Here is a 20496-nt window from a genome sequence, read left to right as displayed (position 1 = left end):
TGTGAAATAGGTCCATGCACACATGTGTTAGGAAAGCTTTGGTTGACCTATACGATACAGGTTTCTTTTCAGAATTCTGGCTGATGTATACATAATTTATGAGGGGGTATGTTTGAACACAACAGTGTTTCTGAAAGCCATAGTTTGAAATACCAGGGTGGAAAAGTCTGGACATGGACTTTTCCCATCTTCCTCTCTAGTCTTTGGCCGTGGGGCATAAATAGTATCAGCAGTAGGTAGGCTGGCCAAGAGAAGCTGGCTAGCAATCACCCTTGTCTAGGTGATGGGGTCATGGCAGTCAAGAACTCTGTGGAAAGCTTCCATATTCTCGGTCCCAGAAATCACATGAACTGTGACCCCATTCACTGGACTCAGCCATCTGGAAGGACTGTGGGCCTTTGAGGAGGGAACCCTGAGTGAAAAAATGATGGAAAACTGGAAAATGGGTGGAGGTCAGTCTGAAACATTCCTTTTGTTCCAAGCTTAGGAAGTATTGTTACCTAATCGGGGAGCTGTGAGGTGAGTGGCAGGTGAACTCCTGCTGGGTTCGTACTCTGTATGTGGATGCCTGGACAGGCTCCCATCTGATGCCTTGGCCATCAGAAGGTCCACTTGTAGTTTTCAAGAGCAGCCTGTGGGTGGAGGGATGGACAAGTTGGTCTTTCCAGCTCCTCCAGGGTTCAGCCCCTACTAAGAAGATTCAGGGTGAGGTGGCTAGCCTCTTGTGAGCTCCCATCTGGGATTTTTTCTAGTGGGTGGCTTGTCCAGTTAATGATGGCAGGCAGTGGCATGAAACAAGGTAGAGTGGGCTGAGGAATGATGGGAGGGAAGGGACACAACCCAGAATAAGCATTAGGCTTGCTCTAACTTCTCCATTCTCCTGTCCTAATCCCTGATGGAGAGTAGGCAGTGAAGTCCCAGGCAGCTGTGGAAATCTCTCAAGTTCTAATAAGCGAAGTTCATCACTTGTAAGTCACCAAAACATGAGAGAAATTATGTCCATCAGCTCTCAATCTCCAGAACCAAGACAAAGTCCTGACTTCCACCACTTCTGGTCACAGGAGTCCTAAATTATTTGGAACAACTTTTTGGAATGTCCAGGGAGAGACCTCAGAACTGCAGTACCCCTATCCCCAATCACAAGGGACCTGGGTGGTAGGGACCACGCCTGGAGGAATATTGTGGGATAGAGCCAGACCTTCCAGGATGGAGGGCTGTTCTACCGCATCCTACCATGGACCTCAGCCCTTTCTAGGCAAAGAAACAAAATAAGGTCTGACTACTCACCTATGTGCTATTTTTTTTTTGGCTGGGGCTGGGTATGAACCCACCACCTCCGGTATAGGGGACCGGCGCCCTACTCCTTTGAGCCACAGGCGCCGCCCTACTCACCTATGGCAGCTGACACAACTAATTCCTTAGCCAAACAATGCCTGAAATGGAGCAATATCTGAACAATATGAACCAAATTTAAACCCAATAATTTAAGACCATTCTAATGACCCACCAAAGCATCTGTGGTTCATTCCAAAGAGCACTAATGGAGTAAGCTCTTGGTTGAGGGAACTGGAACCAAACTCCACCCCAGGGCCCCAGCGAGGTGGAGTTTGGTTTAGTTCTCAAGGGAAGGGATGCCCCACCTATGCCCTGAGGCCACCTGCAGTTTCAAGGGGTAAGGCCCCAGGAACTGGGATATAAACAGGTTTGCAATTTGGCTTTAGCTGGGAGGTCATGGAAAAATCTCTGTTGTTGGAGTTGTGATGGGATCATCAAGGATCACTTTCCAATGGGTTGAACTGGCTAAGTGAGGCTCAGTCACACCACCTAGACCTCCCATCTTGGGCCAAGTGTACAGATGTTCAAGAGCTGGTTAGTCACAGGGCCTCCTTATGTTACACCAAAGGTGTCACTTTAATTGGGCTGGTTTATTCTTTCAGCTCCCTTGGCAGCAGGAAGAATGCTAGAAGCTAACATGCAAACCATCCCTTCTTGGTATATCAGTTTTCAGCATCTCTCAGTATGCAAGCAGGGTGTCATGACTACCATGACTACAAAGATAAGAGCTTTCTGGGATTTCTTTTGAAGACTCCAGTGGGGCCTGCCAGGGACAGGACTGAAATCGGGGGGAAAGCCCAGACTCTGGTTAGAGGTGATGTCCTTTTCTCTGGGTCTGATGCCTCCTGGTTGGCAGAGCTGGGTCATTTCTAGGCTGTCATCCTCTGGAACCATTTGGTCTTTTTTCACACTGTGCACAGATTCTGCTCTTGTATTGGGGTATGGGTTTCCTCAGGAGGTTCTGTTGGAGCACCCAGGGCCAACACGATGGTCACATAGCAAGCTTTCATGTCTGTCAGGTGCAAGGCTATTTCTTTTTTTTTTTTTTTTAACATATATATATATATTTTTTTTTTTTTTGTGGTTTATTTTTTTTGGCCGGGGCTGGGTTTGAACCCACCACCTCTGGCATATGGGACCGGCGCGCTACTCACTGAGCCACAGGCGCCACCCGCAAGGCTATTTCTTGACCTGGACATGCTAACCCTCCACATTGAGGATGTGTGAAATTCGTTGGAACTCAGCACTAACGTTTCCACTCAGAAATGAGCAGAACTGGAAAAGACCTTGAAGTCCGGCTGGATAATGACAATACAGGCCTTGTGTGCTCACTTTGTGCTGGGCGCTGTGCCAGGAACCTTATATGCATTATTGCACTGGCACCCCACCACGGCCTCTTGTTCACAGATCAGGAAACCAGTGCTCACCAGGTGAATGGGGCTTGCCCATATTGACTTAGCTCATCAGTATGGAGCCTGGATTCCAACCCACATCTGTCTGTGTCCAGAACCCAGGACAAAATTGTGGCATGGCAAGGGAGTTTGGGAAAATTGGCAAGGGGTAGGGCACTAGCACCCTGTGCCAAGGAAACACTTGGGGATTTAAGGGGGAGGCAGCAAAAGCCTCTTCCCCAGCACACACACACTCCTGACACCCCAGGCAACATGGCTCTGCTGCTAGGGGCCCCAGGTCCCCAGCGGTGTGGAGTTTGGTTTAGTCCTCAAGGGAAGGGATGCCCCACCTATGCCTTGAGGCCACCTGCAGTTTCAAGGGGTGAGGCCCCAGGGACTGGGATATAGACAGGTTCGCAACTTGGCTTCAGTGAAGGAAGCAGCTCAGCCACAAAAGCTTATTTGCAAACCCACTCTGGCTCTAAGGGACTCTGGCCTGCTCAACCTTATCTCAGCCCCAACCAGGATCAAAGAGGACTTTTCAGCTGCATTTCTGTTTGAGGGAGGCAACCTGTTCTCCTGTTCTAAAGCAGAGCCTTTGTTGAGTTTTGGGGTTCCTCAGAGGTCAGAATTCTGGGTGACTCAATGTAAGAACCAGGATCACTCAGGGGGTACATCCTACCTTCCAGTCACAAGGCTGGGGCCCAACCCTGTGGCTTTGGTGGGTTTAATTCCTGGCTTCTTGATCCTTAAGAAAACTCAGCACTCTGGCAGCTGGCTAGTCTTTGCTCTCACCAGGTGGGCACTCAGTCCAGGCTGAGTTCTGGCCTAGGAGTCCATCTACCCCTGAGTTTGGACAGAGGCTTGTCTCAGCTTTGGTCCCATTTTGGTCCTCTGCTATACTAAGATGTGCAAAGTAACCCTGAGATCCTCCCTTATCTTACTTTGACAGCCCTCCCAGGCAAAGCCTCGCCATCCAGTGCCTGTCCCTTCCTGTCTGCCACTCCCCATGCGGTCTGCAGGGTACCCAATCTTTCTAACCAGACTGGAAACTCCCTAGGGGCAAACAGCTCATCTCTTCCATATTCACACACTGCTCAGGTGGGACTGGCACTTCAAAGCATCTCCTGCTGGTCAAAACCCTGTAGTCAGCACCTGCTCACCTACTGGGAGCCCACCTGGCTCCTGAACCCTTCCCTGGGGGACAAGCCAGTCTGGGCTCAGGAGTGCAGGGGAACAGGCTGAGGGGCAGGCATGGCATTGAGGACCAACCAGCCAAGCCTTTGAAGCCAAGCCAAGGTCAAAGGCTTCAAAGCAGGGGCCAGTGTGTGCATGACACGCAGTACAACCTGCCCCTCTGTAGGACTGAAGATGGAAGGCTGAGGTATTAATGACTTTTTTTCATTAAAAATGTACACAAGAAAAGGAACTTGGTTTAATTATACAAAGAGTAAAAAATACAGATAAGCAAATAAAAACATGTATTAAAGCCACCGACAGTACACCACCCAGAACTAACCAAGCTGTCAAATTCCAGAGACTCAGGTGCACATTCCCAGGGCATATATCTATGAGCTCTGTCCTGTGTATACATAGGCTCTGAGTTCACAGGTGATGCTTCTGCCGAGGATGCTGCAAACTGGCATCTATACTTTCCTAGTACTGGCTTGGAGCCTTTCCTCAGTACCCAGGTCTCTCTGGTATCCAGAAGTCCAAAGGGCTGGCTGTGCAGGCTACAGAGTTGATTGAGAGTAGATTAGCAGGTACGAAAGGCCATGGAGGTAAGGTGACAAACTGTCCCAATTTGCTCAAGACTGAAGAGTCTCCTAGGATTTAGAACTTTCAGTGCTAAATCTAGGAAAATGCCAGGCAAACCAGGACCAGTTGGCCAGCCTACTTGATGGCAAAGGCTTTGTCTAGCCCTTCCTGCCCTGCAGTGTCCCCAGGCCTCACCAAGCAGCCAACAGACAGAGGCCTGACTAGAGAGCCCTGCAAAGGGATGCAGTCCTGTTGACTCCTTTGAGTTTAGCCCAGTAAGACTTCCTTTGGACATCTGACCTGTAGGACTATACCATAGTAATTTTAAGGTTGTTTTAAGTCCCTAAGTTTATGATAATTTTTTATGGCAGTAATAGGAAACTAAACACACTGGGAAACCATCTGAAGAACACGACTGCCAACAATCCCTGAGTCAGCCTCATAGGGCCCCACAACCCCTCTGTGAAAGAGATCCTATTCCCTCTGGGAGAAGTTTAGGCTCTGGAGCCCAGGGCAGGTAATGGGCCTCCATGGTCTGGCTAGTTCAAGAAGGGTGACATCACGGACACCTTTACTAGATATCAGTACAGGAAACAGCTGCCTCTTTGAAACCCACTCCTCAAAAATCCAGTGAGTTGAGGAGCTGCCCTGAGGTCAGGCTACCCAAGACAACCAGTCAGAGCCCCAGAGGGTTTGGGTTAAGATTTCCAGGGTGGGGGGGGGAGGAAAAGCAGAAAGAGGGACAGAGGGAGGTGGGTGAGGCCTTGGTGTGTGTCACACTTTATGGGGGCAAGACATGATTGCAAGAGGGACTTTATTTATTTATTTTTGTGTGTGTGTGTGTGTGTGTGATTTTTTTTGGCCGGGGCTGGGTTTGAACCCGCCACCTCCGGCATATGGGACCGGCGCCCTACTCCTTGAGCCACAGGCACCGCCCTGCAAGAGGGACTTTACCTAACAATTGCAACCAGTGTAACCTGGCTTATTGTACCCTCAATGAATCCCCAACAATAAAAAAAAAAAAAAAGATTTCCAGGGTGGCCACGCTTGGTGGCTCATGCTTGTAATCCTAGCACTCTGGGAGTCTGAGGCAGGTGGATTGCCTGAACTCAGGAGTCAGAGAGCAGCCTGAGCAAGAGCCAGATTTCATCTCTAAAAAAAACCAATAATAATAATAGTCTGCCTTGTGATGGGTGCCTGTAGTCCCTGCTACTTGGGAGGCTGAGGTAAGAAGTATCACTTAAGCCCAAGAATTGAGTTTGAGGTTGCTGTGAGCTATGACACTAAGGCACTCTATCGAGGGCAACAAAATGAGACTTTCTCTCTCAAAAACAAACAAACAAAAAAAAGGCTCAAGCGGCTAAAGCGCCAGCCACATACACCTGAGCTGGCGGGTTCGAATCCAGCCCAGGCCTGCCAAACAATAACGGCTGCAACCAAAAAAATAGTCAGGTGTTGTCGCAGGCGCCTGTAATCCCAGTTACTTGGGAGGCGGAGGCAGGACAATCGCTTGAGCCCAGGAGTTGGAGGTTGCTATGAGCTGTGATGCCATAGCACTCTACCCAGGGTGACAGCTTGAGGCTCTGTCTCAAAAAAAAAAAAAAAAAGATTCCCAGGGTGGAGTTCTATACCCCCACCACACACCCATAATACTCAAAACGCTTTCAGTTCCTGGCCTCACTAAGGAGATCCAGTTTGGCTCAGGAAGAACTAGAACTAGAGGGAAAAAAATGTTTAAAAGGAATCACTGAATTGGATGCCAGCCAGATCTGTGTAAAGTCCCTACTCTGCCAATTACTAGCTATGTGGCTTCATATAAGCCACCAGACCTCTTGCAGCCTCAGGTTCTTCATCTGTAAAATGGGTATGACAGCATTTGTCTTTTTTGCCTCAGAGGACATGTGAGTCTCAGGTGAGATAAGATATGAGAAAACATTGTTCTGCACAGATTGAGATGCTCTTGTTATTGATAAACAATAAAGATCATAACCCTACATGCCTTTTGATGAGGTGGATGATTATAGTGTTGGGGAAGGAAGGGTGAGTGCAGACTTATCAAAACTCTTGTCTCACTCACAGGCAGGAGGTTATAGCCTGGCCAGGAGACAACAGGACCTGGCCACAGACACTGCCTTAAAGCTCACACCGGATGCACAACAGAGCCACCCTATAGCCCCACAGGATGTCCTCCCAACCACTGCAGACAGGGGCTTTGCACTTTTTTTTTTTTAAAGGAAAATGTTTTCTAAGTTTCTTCTGCATTAAAAACAGTCCCACCTCATAAAACACATTTTTTTTTTTTTTTTTGTAGAGACAGGGTCTCACTTTATGGCCCTCGGTAGAGTGCCGTGGCCTCACACAGCTCACAGCAACCTCCAACTCCTGGGCTTAAGGGATTCTCTTGCCTCAGCCTCCCAAGTAGCTGGGACTACAGGCGCCTGCCACAACGCCCGGCTATATAAAACACATTTTATAGAGAAAAGGTAGAACGTGAAACTATGTACAATATATTTCTAACCCAATGAATATATAAATAATATATATATTTTCGAGACAGAGTCTTACTTTGTCACCCTCGGTGGAGAGCCATGTCATCACAGCTCATGGCAAACTCAAACTCAAATTGCTTAAGCAATTCTCTTCAGCCTCCCAAATAGCTGGGACTACAGGTGCCCACCTCAACAGGTGACTATTTTGTTGTTGTTGTAGTTGTCATTGTTGTTTGGCAGGCCCTGTCTGGGTTTGAACCCACCAGCTCCGGTGTATGGGGCCTGTGCCCTAGCCACTGAGCTATGGCGCCAAGCCTACAGTTGATTTTTTTGAGGCAGGGTTTCACTCTGTTGCTGTGGCATCATCATAACTCACTGCAACCTCAAACTTCTGGGCTCAAGTGATTCCTGCTCTGCCTCAGCCTCCTGAGTAGCTGGGAGTAGAGGTGCATATCACCACATCTGGTTAATTTGTAAAACTCCACTTCAGTGTTTTTTAGTCACAAAATGGTATTTCCCTCAGACTCTCACATTCCAGCACCTGAGGGCAGGAAGGGTGTGTTCTGAGTTGAATACAAAGAGGGCACAAAATGATGTCAGGGTGGTAGAGATGCAATCACAATGGGTTTATTTTATTTTAATTTTTTTTCACAATGGGTTTAATCTAAGTTTATCATTCAATCGGCAAGTCATCTCAGAGTGTCTGGGGGGCTCTGGGAGGCAGGGATAGGTCTATTCTGGTCACTGCTATATTCTGGCACACAGTCATGTTCATGAAATGTCACCAGTGCAGCAGTGCCTGTGGTTCAAGGAGTAGGGTGCTGGCCCCATATATCGGAAGTGGCGGGTTCAAACCTGGCTCCGGCCAAAAAAAAAAGAAACGTCACCAGGGAATGTGCATTCAAATAACAAAACAATAAAGCAAATAATACTAGCTAACATTTATAGAGTGCCTACCACAAGCCAGTTGCCTCAGAGAGTTTGCAATATAGTTCAGGAGAAATGCAATAATCTTTACAAGGGGTACAACATGGGGTTTTATACCAAAACAGTGTCTATGTAAAGGCTGTAAGAACACCAAAGAAAGAAAGATGGTTGGCAGTAAGTCTGTTCCTTCCTACAGCATCGAGGCCAGGCCAGTACTTGTCACCATTACAACTGGAATACACTGCCAAAGCACACAAACCCAAACTTCCATCTGCATCCATCGTTCTGCCTGCTTAGATAACATCTGGATACTTCTGTGTCTCTCCAGACTGAATAACCAGAATGCTGAGTGCTAGATGAAGAGCTATGAAAACTGGTCATGTTTAGCTTGCAGAAGGGAAAGGAGGGACATCTTTAACAGCTGACAGGTAACAGCCCCCGGCACCCCCAAGGAAGCCGACAGGACTGCAGCTGGCAGGGCTGCCCTCTACAGAGAAGCAGGGAGCCCTGTGGGCTGCCTCTCCACCAGGGGCCATACTCTATACACTTGCTCACTTAACAAAGGTTTATTAACTGTCATCCAGGGCCTATTCCAGGCTAGGGAAATAAAACATGTCATTATGCTTAGGGAATACCAGTCCCCTAGGGGAGGGAGTCACATCATCCTGTGTCCTAGGACTCCTTACTGTGTATCCAGTAGGCTCCTGTCTTAGCCACTGCTGAAGGCTATTTTCTTCCTTGTATTCTGCAGGGACCAGGTAGGCAAATGGCAGATAATCAACAAATACAGGTATCCCTGAAGAGAGGACCCTGGGATAGGAGATGCAGCCATATCAGTGCTATACAGAGCAAGTGGGGGTCCAGGGAGGGTCATTTGCATGTATCCCTCTATCCATCCAAGCCCCCAGAAGCCCAGATGGGCTTTGCCCATGGTTTCTTCCAGCTCCTGTTCGCACACCCATTAACCATGATCCTCCCTGGCTGTAGTGTCATGTCAAAGGATGTCCCACAATCCTAAATTCCACAACAGTCTTTATCTTCTGTTCTCTCCAAGGCTTCTCAATCTGCAGTAACAGGTATGGTTCAGCAAGCAGTGTGGCATTCCAAAAGAGGCAAGGTGTGGGGGTAGAGCTTGTTCAGTGGCCCCGTCTGTTCACTGCACCGTTCAAGGCTATAACAGATTCATAAACATACACTTTTTATTTTTATTGTGAAATAATAACTATGCTGAAAAATACACAAAACCTATGTTCAGTTTAACAAATAACCATAAAGCAAATCTCTATATAACTATCACCCAGGTTAAAAGATACAACAATGTTAGCACCTCCAAAGACCCCCATGTTCCCCTACTGATCACAACCCTACCTTCCTCTGTGGTCATGACTACATGGACATTTGTGATGATTTCTGTGCTTTTCATAGTTTTACTTCCCTTGCATGTGTTTTTAACAATATAGCCTAATTTTGGCAGTTGTTAAACTTTTTTTTTTTTTTTTGTAGAGACAGAGTCTCACTTTATGGCCCTCTGTAGAGTGCCGTGGCCTAACACAGCTCACAGCAACCTCCAACTCCTGGGCTTAAGCGATTCTCTTGCCTCAGCCTCCCAAGTAGCTGGGACTACAGGCACCCGCCACAATGCCCGGCTATTTTTTGGATGCAGTTTGGCCGGGGCCGGGTTTGAACCCGCCACCCTCGGTATATGGGGCCGGCGCCTTACCGACTGAGCCACAGGTGCCGCCCTGTTAAACTTTTTATAAAAGGTATTATACTGCATGTATTCTTTTATATTTTGCTTACTATGTTGATGAGCCATTCAGTACTATTATCCAATATTACAATATTACAGTTATTTACAAGTTGCTGTATTTCATTCATATTCACTGCAGAAATGCTCACAATTTATTTGTAATCTCTACTGTTGATGGACACATGGACTCTTTCTGGTGCTATGAGGATATTCCAGTGTTCATGGGTATAAGTGTGGTTAAAGAAGACTCTGAGGAGTGGGACTCCTGAGTTGTAGGGTATATGCATTCTCATCTTCATAGATTTTTTTAATCCTGAAAATGTTTCTCCGAGAAGCAGTGCTGCAACACCAGTTGTCTAGGTAGAGGAAATGAGGTCTGTGTACCCTTACAGTGTGTCCCCCCCACGTTCTGTCTTCAGAACCTCCAGCCCAGCCAGCCTGTTCCTCTGCTGTCGATAGGCTGGGGCCCCTTGGTAGGAGGCTCCTCTCTGGCCTCCCTACCTTACAGCTGGGTGGGGGTAGGAGGAGGATGAGAAAGAGGAAGTAGAAACCAAATATGAAGCGCAAGGAGAAGTCCGGTCCACAAACCTCAATGTTTCAGCAGCACACTCCATGGGAGAGGAATGTGCAAACCGCTTGTGGAGTGTGCCTTGGGAGTGCCAAGCCCCCCAGTGCCGAGGTATGCTACTGGACAAGCCATCACTTTGCATAAAAGTCACTCCATGCAATCCTTGCCCTAACACTCTGTGGTATATTATCCCATGTCATGTCACAAAATGAAGACCCCAAGCTGTAGAGACATTGAGTGTCAGCGCAGTGGTTAATAGCATGAAATCTGGGCCTGTTTCAACTGGGTTTAAATCGTGGCTTCCCCACTTATGACTGGTGCGACCTTGGGCCTGTTCCCTGACTTCCCTTAGTGTCAGTTTCTGCACCTGTAAAATGGGTCTAGCTAGCTCACATGTTGTTGAGGGAGTGAATGATAGACTGTGTAGGAGTTTAGCTGAGTGCCTAGCACAAAAGAAGAACAAGGAGAACTAAAACAAGCAGAATCAGGAAATGGTAATCATTGTACAGCCCCAGGTTGACAGCTGGGGAATAGGGGCTGGGGGCTCATCCTGCAAGCTGGGCCCAGGCATTAAGCTGCAGGGGCTGGTCTGGTGCAGTATGAAGACTCAGTCCATGAGGCAATGCCCAGCTGGACTCTGAAACTCAGGCACCCAGGCAGTCCTGCCCCCACCCCCCACCCTGCCTACCTTTGTCCAGAGCTTTCTACCTATCTGTGGCTGCTTTTCAGGGCAATAATTTCTGATGGAGGCAGCGGGACCTCTGCACATGTGGAAGCTTCAGTGCTGGCCTCTGGGAGGCCGCAGTGGCAGGCGGCAACAGTGGCAGCCAATGGGCAGCAAAGCCTGTTGCTAAGGTCACTGTGAACCTTATTTGGCGACATGGGGCTGACCTCATATTCACCTCTGAGAACCCTGGGAAACGCCAACCACAGATGTGAAATATGAACATCTCAAAACCACAACTGCATTTCCTTTGAGAAAAGATTCAGCTCTCCTTCTATCCAACTTGCTGTCTGGGGCCTGGGCAGCCTGCACAGGGAGAGGGCAGGGGCTAATGCACAAGTGGCCCCTGGACCCAGCCAGGACCTCAAAGGCTTCCATCCTCCCCCTGGCAGCTGCTGTCCTCTGGCCAGGCCTCCCCACACACCCAGAGAGCCTGCGCCTAGCCCCACTTCCTGCAGCCTTGGGAAGCTGGCTAGTGTGAGGGAGATACGTGCCACGCAGAGAGGAAGTGGGCTTGCCCGGCTCTTGCCATCTGCACCGGCCACACTGCTTTGGTGCAGTCTAGAGCTCAAACGGTTGGTGGTTTCATTTTTCACCTCCCTGTGGTGCTTCTTCTAGCTTAACATCAAGTGAGTAAGACTGTTGCCCCACCCCAGAAAATGTGGGAGAGAAGCTGTGTCTTCAATATTTCCAAAATAACACTCACCATTCCTCACTTTTTATACAACATTTGAGTCTGGGAGCTGCGCTCACATTTGCCTTCTTGTTGGGCCCTCACAATTCTGGGGAAGGTAATAATAGCTTCTGATGAATGAGCCTGTAGCCTGTGTCACGGACACAGAATTCACTGTCATTGTTCCCATTTTATAGAAGAGAAAACAAGGCAAAGAGAGATTCAGTAATTGGCTCAATGTCACCCAGTCTGTGAATCACAGAGCTGGGATTTTACCCCAGAGAGCTCAGTTCCAAAGTCCACCCTATTACTGACTATTACATTGCCTCTAATGGTGTGACCACAAGAACAGGTCTCATATCCAGATGAGAAGTCCAAAGGGGTGATGTGGGGCTTGATGTCAGAGTTGCTTCCTTGGCTCCTATCTCCCTGAGGACTATCCACCAGTGTCCTTCATTTGCCCACTCTCTGCTTTAAAAATCACCATTATAGGTGGTGCCCGTAGCATACACCAAGGCTGGTGGGTTCGTATCCAGCCCGGGCCAGCTAAAAAACAACAATGACAACTGCAACAACGACAACAACAAAAATAGCTGGGCGTTGTGGTGGGCGCCTGTAGTCCCAGACACTTGGGAGGCTGAGGCAAGAGAATTGCTTAAGCCCTAGAGTTTGAGGTTGCTGTGAGCTATGATGCCCTGGCATTCTACCCAGGGCAACAGGTTGAGAATCTGTTTCAAAATAAATAAATAATTAAATGAATTAAAAATCACGGTTATAGCCCCAATCCCAGCTTGTTTCCCCCTGACCCATAGGCCGAAAGTGGCTTTTCTTTATTTCCATGAACCCAGTGCTGCTGACAATCTGAAAAACATTACGTGAAGCCCACCTATGCAGGCAAGGGGCACAAGGCCAGGGCCATGGAGAGTATACCATGGGAGACACCCCTACCCCTGGCAGCTCCCTCTGCTGAGCCTGCAGCTTCAGAAACTGTCTGAGCTCTCTAGGGACAGTCAAAGCACCTTGGGTCTGGGGGCTAGGTGCTGAAGGCCACAGAGTTGGGGCACGAGCCCACAGCGTCCTCAAAGAAAGGTGCTTGGAGGAGCTGGGGTGGGCTCTGGACACTGTGCAGCCCAGAGCAGACCGTTTGCTGGAGCACTTTCCTTCTCTTAGGCTTTTCAGGCCTGTCCTCACGCGTGAACATGTACATGCCATGTGCCAGGCACTAGAGACACACAGTGAACAACAGAGACCAGGTTCCGGGCCTCACGGAGTTTCATGATGGAGGCAGACATCAGGCAAATAATCACACAGATCTCTGAAAACTACAGGTGCTATGAGAGGGTGCAACTCCTGGAGTCTCAACCCAAGAAGGAGTGTGTAGGACTGGGGGGCTCTGGCAGCTGTTCCCAAGGAAGAGGCATTTCAGGGGAGGCAGCAGCAGGGTGGAGCTAGCAACGGGCTGGTTCTTGGCTCTCCCCAGCTGCCCCCCTCTTCTGCATTCCAGTCCCTTCAGGAAGTCTGCTGCTTTCATGAATGCTGCTCTGCTGGTATTGCCAAAGTTGGCCCAGAGCAGGGCCTTTGCTGGCAGCTGCTTACAGTGTTTGTGCCTGGGTGAGCACAAACTCTTTGTGGCAGGGAGAGGGGAACAAGAGGAGAGAGGTGTCCTGAGCATGCACCCTGGCAGGGGTGAAGGCAGCTGCTATGGAGTGGCCCAGACTAATGAGAAGCCAATCCCACCCCCTCAAAGTATCACTGAAAAGCATTTTTCAAGGTAAATATAATTCACCTTTCCTAGAGAGAAAGCCCTCCCAGGGCTGACAGCAGCTGGCCAGCCTTATGGGGTGCCCATGCAGCACTGGGGCCGCTCCCTGCTGGGCTGCAGACTAAGATACCTCATGTCTTCACCGAATGTGGTCCCCCTCACTCCTTTCTCCCCAGGGGAATCTCCCTGTGGAAAGAAACTCCAGCACTTGGGGTCAGAGGCTGTGATTTCCAGTTTCATTTTCCAGTTTCAATTCAGAAGCAGCTCAGCCAACTTTCCATTCCCTATGTCCCACGCCACCACACAGGAGTTGAGGAACAGGAAAAGTGTTCCAGCCAGCACCCTGCTTCCTGGGTGCCAGGGGTGGGGGAGGGTGTTCAAATGCAGATTTCTGGCTCTTTCTTCAGTCTCCCAGGCAGTAGGTTTGGGCCCTTTGGTGATTCTGATGGGGTCTATGTGCCCTACTGTGGCAGTCGTGGCCTTAGACATTATCAAAACTGTCAGAACACACCTGAGGCACGGCCTACTCCCTCTCCAACGCACTTCCCACAACAGGAAGGCTGACTCTTTGTTCAGCATTCCCTGCCCTTCCCCTGCCTAGTGTTGGGATACATTTCAGATGTCCTTTGGGACTTGAGGTCTATAGGAAGCCCAGGCAGTGGTCTTTATATAAACTTTTCTCTTCTCCACACTTCAAATTTCTCTTTAAGCTGATAATTTGTAATAGGCATTAATAGAAACAAAACAAGAACAAAAAATTCTATTAAAAGGCTTTAGGCCCTTTTGTTCTGTCTGTTGCTCCATTTATTTGCAAATTTTAGCCTAATTCCAAAAGGATTTTAAGGACATTGAAATCTTTCTCTCCCCCCCCACCCCCGCCCGGTGTGTGAGTGCACATGTGAGTCTGTGGAGGGCTGGGCCTGCCAGTGTACCTTTGTCCTGGTTTGATCTTAGAGGGAGCAGGTGGGCAGGCCTCCAAGCCTGGCAGATGTAGACCTTTCCTAATCTCTAGGGCAAGTTTGTTCTTCAGTGTTTCTAGGATCAGTTTTTGATCAATCATTAATCAAAGTTGCAATAAAAGGATAATCTTCTCTGGACTGGGCTATAAAGGTCCTGGCTACAACCTTACATACCCTTCTGTGGAGGCCTCAGAGCCAAGAGAGGGGCTATGTGTCCATAGCTGGAGTTGAAGGCAAATGAGAATACTGTCCATCTCTAATCAGTGGGCATGAACATGAACTTGGCTACCTGAGGGGCTGCAGCCTCTTGCTTCCCCTCTCCCTCCAACGAACTGGAGACCTGGCCCCTGGACCAGTGGCAAAGCTGGAGAAGAAGGATGAAGCTGGGTCCAAATATGGGGGTTTGGGGGCACCTCCACAGGTGGTGACAGCTGTAGCGTAGCTCTGGAGCCTGCCCTACAGCAAGGCACAGCCCCTTGGGCTCACAGAGCCCCTGTGGTGGCGGGAGCCCCTACTTCTGGTGGTGTGGCTCATTCCTGCTGACTTGTTGCTTACAGGGCAGACAGTGCCTCTTCTCCTGGGAGGAAGCCACTGCTCCTCCCCGGGACCCAGCAGGAGTCAGAGGCCACACAGTCCTCACTCCTTTCCTCCAAATGGACAGGGAAGATCTCCTCCTGGGGTATAAGGTCACAGCCTCCTGACTGCCCAAAGAAGCAGGATCTAAGACATAGAATCAATAGGGACAATGTGAGGCCTAGCACCGGGGTTAGGAAACCAGAAGACCAAAGTGGGGACAGGCAGGGAGACCTCGAGTCTAGTATAGACCAGACAAACAGACTGAGGGAGTCTAGAGAGCTGCTATGCTCACATGGCCACGACGAAGATGCACAGTGTCGGGGCAGGTGTGAGAGGCACTCTCTTTTCTTGCCCACCCCTATGGGAAAATTATTGGGACCACGTTTTTATTTATTTATTTATCATTATTATTTTTTGAGACAGAGTCTCACTATGTTGCCCTTGGTAGAGTGCTATGGCGTCACAGCTCATAGCAACCTCAAACTCTTGGGCTTAAGCGATTCTCTTGCCTCAGCCTCCCAAGTAGCTGGGATTACAGGCACCTGCCACAGTGCCCGGATATTTTTTGTTGCAGTTGTCATTGTTGTTTAGCTGGCCCAGGCCGGGTTTGAACCTACCACTCTTGGTGTATGTGGCTGGTGCCATAACCACTGTGCTATGGTGCCGAGCCGGTACCACATTTTTAGACACACAAAATGAATGAGCATTTTCAGAGAAGTGCAACCCTGGAGGTACAGGAGAGTGAAATCGGCCATGAAAAATTGTTCAAAGGACTGACGAACAGAACAGAGATAGGCTTACTCTGGATGGCTCCAAGGACAAAAGTGGCACTAATGGGAACAGATGAGACAGAGATGTGAGGAGGCTCTTCCTGTAAGCCCAGTGTGGCCTCTCAGGAAGTATACATACATGCACACGTACACACATGTACACACATACATGTGCACAAAGGCACACACGTGCACACATCCACATGTGCACACACTCACACACACACACACACACGCACACTGTTTTGAAAGAGAAAAGACTGAAAAGAGGCTGCAGCCCAACATGCCGCATGGTCCCCCATCTCCTCTAGGCACCACACAGGCCTCCCCTCACTATGGTAGTAGCCTGGCACAACACGCTCCACTTCATGCTTGGCACCAAAGCTGACAGTTGAGACCATTCTAAACGGCCTCCTGTCCATCTTCCAGGAGCAGAGGATAGTGGATTCAGTGCAGAATCATGGTTATTTAGCAACCGAGACAAACAAAAACATCAGCTTTGCCAATTAGAGAATTTACCCAGGTGGACTGGTGTTGCTGGACCTTCAGTGTTTCGACAGTGATGCACAGAGCAAAGAAGAAATCAACAGTCTTGGGGCGATGCCTGTGGCTCAAGGAGTAGGGCACTGGTCCCATATGCCAGAGGTGGCGGGTTCAAACCCAGCCCCGGCCAAAAAAAAAAAAAAACCACACACACACACAAAAAAAAGAAATCAACAGTCTTTTGAACAAAGTCAAAGAAAGAATAAAAGAATCGAGTCAGGACAGAAATCAGTGAGTGAAGTGATGACCACCCATAATTTGAAGAGGTGCCTTCGGCAGATACTGGCCCACCAAGGCCCATTGCTGATGGGCGCCTAGTTGAATATGATATAGATGAAGTGGTGTATGATGAAGATTCACCTTATCAGAACATTAAAATTCTACACTTGAAGCAATTTGTAAATATTCTTATTTTCATATATCGGGCCATCATGGGCAGTGACAAAGAAGATTACACTGGCAAAGATGTATTGATTCTGGGGGAATTTTATGTGCAGTAGTCAAACTGAAACCAAAGAGGGTCGCCATAGTAGAGATTGACCAAATGGTTATGATGATGTAAGAAATATATGCAAAAAACATGTGCTGATGTCTTAGACAATCTTAAAGGAGACTCCTATCAGGCTCTAACAGAAGCCTGAAGTACGCCAAAGAAGGGAGAGCATTTGATTACATGATTAATGATTTGACAGCTGTTCCAAGCTCCATGTCTCCAGATGATTCCATGTGGGAGTTTCTCAGACTGATTCTTTTTTTTTTTTTTTTTTTTTGGCCAGGGCTAGGTTTGAACCCACCACCTCCGGCATATGGGACCGGCACCCTACTCCTTGAGCCACAGGGGCCACCCCTCAGACTGATTCTTGACCTCTCCATGAAAGTATTGAAACAGAACAGGAAATACTTTACACAGGGGAACTGTGTGAGTCTGATGGAAGCCTTGTCACTGTGAGAGGATCTTAGGTGTGCAGTGAAAATTTTTAAAGATCATTAATTTTTAGTTTCAAAAGAAGTTCAAGGCTTGGTGCCTGTAGCACAGTGGTATGGCTCTGGCCACATACACCAGGCTGGTGGGTTCAAACCTGGCCCAGGCCAGCTAAACGACAATGACAACTGCAACAAAAAAATAGCCAGGCATTGTATCCGGAGTCTGTACTCCCAGCTGCTTGGGAGGCTGAAGCAAGAGGATCACTTGAGCCTAAGATTTGAGGTTGCTGTGAGCAGTGATGCCATAGCACTCTACCCAGGGTGACATAGTGAGACAGTCTCAAAAAAAAAAAAAAAAAGAAGTTCAAAGCACAGTAAGTATATTCCTTTCTCTACTCTTTTTTTTTGATCAACATAATTTGAGTGTGGTTAGAAGTTAGAAGTTTAACTAACCATAGGTTCAAGTGTGCCATGAGATTAAAAATGGTCGAAAAACACTGTTCTAGAAGAACAGCTCGGGTGCCTGTGTTGTCCTGTGGAATTTTTGAAAGAGATTGCTCATACTTGAAATTGTGAGTATTTTACACTGTTTGGAAGAAAGCTAAACTTTGAACATACCTAATCCTGTGTGCTGCAAACAGCCTTCCCTACCTCCATATGCTGTACATGATATTGAAATGAGTTAAGCAATTGATTGTGAATCCCTTAATGATTTCTTTTCTTTTTGTTTTTTTTGAGGCAGAGTCTCACTTTGTCACCCTTCGTAGAGTGCTGTGGCGACACAGCTCATAGCAACCTCAAGTTCTTGGGCGTAAGCAATTCTCTTGCTTCAGCTTCTCAAGTAGCTGGGACTGCAGGCACCTGCCACAGTGCTCGGCTATTTTTTAGTTGGCATTGTTGTTTGGCAGGCCCAGGCTAGATTCAAACCCACCAGCTCTGGTGTATGTGGTTGGCACCCTAGCTGCTAAGCTACAGGTGCCAAGCCAGTTTCGGTAGACTTTTAATTTACATGTTTGGAGGAATGAATATTATTGTTTTGTTCTGAAGCAAAGTTCTTATTGGTGTTTCTTTCCCCCTAAACTGATTTAGATATTAAAATTTGGTGCTTGGGCTGCACATGGTGGCTCACAACTGTAATCCTAGCACTCTGGGAGGTTGAGGTAGGAGAATCACCTGAGCTGGAATTCAAGACCAGCCTGAGAAAAGTATCTAAAAATAGAAAAAAACTAGCTGGGTGCTGTAGCCGGCATGTGTAGTCAGTCCCAGCTACTCAGGACACTGAGGCAAAAGGATCGCTTGAGCCGAAGAGTTTAAGATTGCTGTGACCTATGATGCCACAGCATTCAACCCCAGGGTGACTGAGTGAGACTCTGTCTCAAAAAAATAATAATAGGCTTAGCACCTGTGGCTCAAGCGGCTAAGGTGCCAGCCACATACACCTGAGCTGGTGGGTTCGAATCCAGCCCGAGCCCACCAAACAACAATAACAGCTGCAAAAAAAAAAAAAAAAGCCGGGTATTGTGGTGGGTGCCTGTAGTCCCAGCTACTTGAAAGGTTGAGGCAGGAGAATCGCTTGAGCCCAGAAGTTGGAGGTTGCTGTGAGCCGTGATGCCATAGCACTCTACCCAGGGCGACGGCTTGAGGCTCTGTCTCAAAAAAAAAAAAGAAAAGAAAAGAAAAGAAAAAATAATAATAAAGTAAAATAAAATTTGGTGCTTATAAGAGTTATAAAAATGAATAGCAATGCTTTAAGTTACAAAAGAGAGAAAAAAGAATGAAAAGATAGACACTGAAATTTTAACAGTGTCTGTCTAGACCTGGTGATTGTGAATGATTTTAATTCTTTACCTCTACTGCTTAGCAGTATTTTCTAAAATCTCCATAATACGCCCAACTTACTTTTCTTTACCATGGTAAAATATGAGGTCTGACAATGACATACATGAAGTTGCCCCCATGTGCTTGCATTGACAGCACTGCACACACAACTTGGTAAGATTTTATGGCCTTGGTATGTTAAGGGTTCACCGTTGTGTTTGTGTTGATGTCTGGCGGTGCCTTGCAGAGTGAGGTTCATTATTGTTGCATGTTTTTGTGTGCTAACACAAGAATGTTGGAGCTTGAATTAGAGCAAGGAACAAAACATTACATTTCTTCTTAAACTTGGCAAGAATGGAAATGAAATCAGGGACACGTTAGTCCAAGTTTATGGGAATAATGGCATTAAGAAAACAGCAATATACAAATGGATTAAATATTTTTCTGAGGAGAGAGAAAGCATCACTGATGAAGAGAGGTCAGAGTAGCCAGTAATGAGCAGAACTGACAAAAACATTGCAAAAATTCATCAAATTGTCCTGTGAGAAGCATAGCGGACCATGTAAACATTGATAGAGAAACAGGAAAAAAAAATTTTTTTAGAGACAGAGTCTCACTTTGTTGCCCTCAGTAGAGTGCTGTGGCATCACAGTTCACAGCAACCTCCAGTTCTTGGGCTTAGCCAATTCTCTTGCCTCAGCCTCCCGAGTAGCTGGGACTACAGGCACCTGCCACAATGCCTGGCTATTTTTTTGTTGCAGTTTGGCTGGGGCCAGGTTTGAACCTGCTACCCTCGGTATATGGGGCTGGTGCCCTAGCTACTGAGCCACAGGCGCAGCCCAAGAGAAACAGAAAGATCTTAACTGGAAATGTTGACCAACAACTCATGGCTCTTGCATCACAACAATGCACCAGCTTACATAGCACTGTCTGTGAGGGAGTTTTGGGCCATTAAACAAATAACTATATTGGAACACCCTCCTTAATCATCTATCTGATCTGGTTCCCAATGACCTTTTTCTTTATCCAAAGATAAAGGAAACATTGAAAGGAAGACAGTTGATGACACAACATCAAAGGTAATACAACAATAGCCTTAATGGCCACTGCAGAAAAAGAGTTCCAAAACTGTTTTGAAAGGTGGACTAGGCACTGGCATTGGTGCATAGCTTCCCAATTTTGAAGGTGACCATAGTGATATTCAGTGATGAGGTATGTAGCATTTTTTTCCAGGATGAGTTTGTGAACTTAATTGTTAGATCTCATAGATGAGAAATGTGCCATGTTAACCATTTTTAAGCATACAGTTCTGTGGTGTTAAGTACATGCCCACTTTTGTGGAGCTACCGCCATCATCCATCTCCAGAGCCTTTTGATCATCTTCAACATAAACTCCCTCCCTTCCAGCCCCTGGCCACCACCATTCTATTTTTTTGTCTATCTGAATTTGACTACTCTAGGTACCTTATGTAAGTGAATGACATAATATTTATCCGTTTGTGTCTGGTTTATTACACTTAGCATGTGTT

At 47.5% G+C, this 20496-nt stretch overlaps 1 pseudogene; it reads left to right on the top strand.

Annotated features, from left to right (window-relative positions):
- The first annotated feature begins 15593 nt into the window (after positions 1–15593).
- On the top strand, positions 15594–17242 carry LOC128568936 (spermine synthase-like; annotated as a pseudogene).
- The last annotated feature ends 3254 nt before the right edge of the window (positions 17243–20496 follow it).

The sequence above is a fragment of the Nycticebus coucang genome, chromosome 17 (assembly GCF_027406575.1).
Source record: "Nycticebus coucang isolate mNycCou1 chromosome 17, mNycCou1.pri, whole genome shotgun sequence".
NCBI lineage: Eukaryota > Metazoa > Chordata > Mammalia > Primates > Lorisidae > Nycticebus > Nycticebus coucang.
Note: the sequence above shows the minus strand (reverse complement) of the source record. Positions and strands in the feature narration are given on the sequence as shown.